A 4,260-nucleotide genomic window follows, 5' to 3' on the forward strand; every position below is an offset into this window, starting at 1 on the left:
AGGATTTCTAAGCAGCATATTAGTATGTCTGTCCTGGGACACCTTAGGGGATGAGCCTCGTGCACTCTCATATTATTTCACCAATCAGGTAAAGGAAGCTTACTATGAAATCTCATGAGAGTTAAGTCAAATCTCATGAGATCACAGTAAGAGTTCATGACCTCAGTACTGCTGATGCTGATTGGCTGCTGTTCATTTCTTCATTTTTTTTTTTACCTGCAGCTGGGAGCAGCTGAGTATAACTTTTTACACAGAACTTACTCTGCTGAGCTGAGGAGATTGTGAGGTAAAATATCTTCCTTTTTTACATAGCGATGCACAAGTGATTTTTTCCTGTCAGCTTTTTACAGTTATACTGCATCAGTTTCAAGTGATTTAGCATATGAGTATTATGTCCCTTTAAGTGATATAAGCGAATCTATGTTCTTAACACTCTGTACCCTTATGTTTGAGTTTGTAATTTGAAATCTGAGGTTTGTTTTTTTTTCTGTAATGTAAATGCCAATAAAAATTAAGAAAACATTTAAAAAAAGGAATTTCTTTATAAAATCAAGGAACTGAGGAAGAGAGTGTTGTACAAATGTATCTCCTGTGTATATACTATTAACCATTTCAGGGAGGCCAACAAGTATTACATTGTTTCTTCCAAGTCTTATACCCTTTTGTGTAGTCCAGTATTTGAATCTTTTAAGATTTTAACCTCTTTGTCTATAGTTCTTTGATATTCCTCATTATCTGAGACCATTTATTTTATGAGATTAATTATGTTACTCATTGATTTTACATCATATATTAGAGTCTCAAGACTAGGCTAGTGATTCATTGAGATCTGTCTGGAGAGGTTATATTTTATTTAGAATTATTTTGGTAGATTTCAACATTTACCCATATGTTGACAAGGGTATACCTTATCCTTCTATGTAGCAGTGGAACGTTCTGAATATGATATATGAAAATAGCAGATAACAACAATTTCTGAGCTTTGGCCGGTATTGTCAGTGTGTTTGCCCAGTGATCACAATCCTAAAATACTGCTGTTAATACTCCTGAAGCTCACAATTTTTACCTCCCTGATTTTGCAATCCAAAAAACTAATGTTCAGCATTAAGGACAAACAAAATAGCAATTTAGGGGATTTAGCTATTACATCAAAGGTTGAAATCTTTAGTGCTTCTATTAGGTATGATATTGTCCTCCATAAACATACATATATGTGTATATGTCTCATTAAAGGGACATTAAACCCACATTATTTTTTTTCATGATTTAGAAAGAATATAACATTTTAAACAACTTTCTAATTTACTTATATTATCATATTTTCTTTGTTTTCTTGTTATCCTTATTTGAAAAGCAGAAATGTAAGCTCAAGAGTGTGCACGTGTCTGCAGCACTATTTCGCAGCGGTTTTGCAACAATGTTATACATTAGAAGGAGCACTAGATGGCAGCACTATTTCCTGTCATGTTGTGCTTCAGGCATTTGCACGCTACCTACCTAGGTATTTCTTCAACAACGACTAACATGAGAATTAAATAAATTTGATAATAGAAATAAATTGGAAACTTTTTAAAAATTGTATTATCTATATGAATCATGAAAAGAAAATTTTGGGTTTAATGTCCCTTTAAGGGATTGGAACAGGGGCATTATCAATATTTGGTGTGTCTAATTTAGCTAGTTTTATTACTGTAAAAGTGCTTATTATTAATTGTTTAACTTTAATTGATTGAGCAGGAAGCATTTGTATTTATGTGCCTGACATCATCCGTAATGGTGGATGGTAATTTGAGTGTGCATTTACCATTCAAAAAACACAAGGTGCTAGCGACACACATGCAATATTATCCGATTGGTTGTGCCTCCTGTCCCTCACGGACCAATCAGATAATACAATAATAGCCGAGGGCTGATGCGATTCAGAGCTCTCTGTTCTAATATCAGCCTCAGGTGCCGCAACCACCTCTGGGAACCTAACCATGGGTCCCATCCCCTATACTGTGCTTTTGCAAGTTCTCGGACAGAATGCGGGTAAAAGCACGTTGTGGGGGGGGGGGGATGGGACCCATGGTTAGATTCCCAGAGGCTGTTGCGGCGACAGAGGCTCTGATTAGAACAGAGCACACTGCCCTCAGCCATGTTTGCATTATCTGATTGGTCCGTGTGTCCGTGGGGGACAGGAAGCGCAACCAATCAGATAATGTTGCAAGTGTGTCGCTAGCGCCTAGTCAAAAAACATGTTACATTAATAAACTATTTGGGGTACTTGGTAATAATTTTGTCCAGAGTTTATCAAGTAATTTTAAAGGGACAGGAAACCCCCAAAATGTTCTTTCATGATTTGGATTGAACATGCAATTTTAAACAACTACTGTCTATTTTGCCACATTGATTTTAAGGAGTATTATGAAATATTGCCTCTGACTTGTGGAGTTTCAGACCCACATAGAGGGAGAGGTGCAATACCACAAACGTCCGTTTGTTACTCTACAGTTCTTTAACACGTGTTGTGCAAAGTAGTGACTCTGAGTCTATCTGTATCTAAAGGCAAGTGACTTCCTTGGAATCACGTGGGACCTAAGGGAAACGCTGTGAAGCAAACTAACTGCCGGAGCTGAATGCTGTAAGTGGAGCTAACATGGCGGCGGTTTTCAAGCTACCGGTAAGGTTGAATCTTCACCTTATAAATAGACTTGTGCATGGTGAAAAAATTTGGTTCGGATCGATTCGAATTTGGAAAAATTTGAATCAATTCGGTTCGGATTTGTTTCAGATTTATTCAGATTCGAATAAATTCAGCTGGATTCAGTTCAGTTCGGAAATTCAGAATTTCGGTATGTGTTAGGTGGGATGTGCTGTGTATTAGACTAGTAATATGTACTGTATATTAGGTGTAACCCTTAGCAGAGTGATATAACCTAATATACTGTACAATACTAGTGTAATCCATGGCCATCCGAATCTACCAAATAAATCCAAACTAATTCGGATTTATTCGGTAGATTCGGCACTATTTCAATTCGGAAATTCGAATCTCCGAATTTAACAAATTCAGCCGAATTTCGAATTGATCCGAAACGAATCGCACGTTTCTACTTATAAACTTATACTGTGCTGACAGTCAGAAGCTGTCCAAACTATCTACAGATTGTGTTTGGATGTGTCTAAACTTGATATATCACAGGGATATGTAGCCATAGTACTATCTGTTAAACGGAGGTTACACGGACATAACAGATTATTTTAGGTGGAATCATATTCTTTTTATTGTCCTTTTAACTTGGTATAATACTTGTGTCCCATTTTATTATGGTCATCATATGAATACCATTATTATTGTTTAAGTGTGTTTGCTGAAAAGGGAGACATCCCTATATGCTGCTTAACCTGTTTTATTAATAGATCATTTAGAATAAATACACATGTTTTATATATATTAGGATTGACTTCTGTTTATTTATTTATATAAATTGTCCAGTAGGATTCCTTTGCTTTTTTAGCGTTCTTTTTCTACTGCTTATAATCCCCAATCAGCAACTAGCTCCCACTAGTGTAGGATATGGTATTCTTTTTCAACAAGAATACAAAGCATATTTGAAAATAGAAGTGAATTTAAAAATGTCTTAAAATGATATGCTCTATCTGAATCGTGCAAGTTTAATTTTAACTTCCCTATCCTGTAGAATTTGAAAAGTGAACAATTGCCCCATAAATGTGTGCCAAGTATTGAGAATTTTGATGATTTTTTTCTTCTTATTTTATACAAAGAAACCAATACCAGTACAAAAAACAAACAAACAAACAAACAAAAAAAACATGAAAAGTTGGTATTAAAGTACTGGTATTAAAGAATTTGGATTTTGATTAGCCAAACAGAACTGTGCGGAAGAAGGTGGACTCTCATCACATTCTGCTCTTTTCTTCTTGTGAAAGTTCAATACACTAAGATCTGGATTTGCACTGCTCCGAAAAGAGCTGAATGCCTCTAGCGTCTGCCTTCTGCATTTGCATCCTAACAAAGGATCGAATGCTCACATGGCCATAATTTACCAAATGATAGATTGTGATCAACTTCATAGTCAGCTAGGGTCAGTAATGTAGACATAACATGCTCATAAAGGACTAGAGTAAGTTACTTTTACATTAGAATTTGTCTTTAAACTTGTATTTGTCATTGATATGGCTTTATAATACCAGCCTACTCACAATATCAGTTTAGATTACTGTCATATATATACTCTGACAAACACAGGCACACAA

The sequence above is a fragment of the Bombina bombina genome, chromosome 1 (genome assembly GCF_027579735.1).
Source record: "Bombina bombina isolate aBomBom1 chromosome 1, aBomBom1.pri, whole genome shotgun sequence".
Taxonomy (NCBI): domain Eukaryota; kingdom Metazoa; phylum Chordata; class Amphibia; order Anura; family Bombinatoridae; genus Bombina; species Bombina bombina.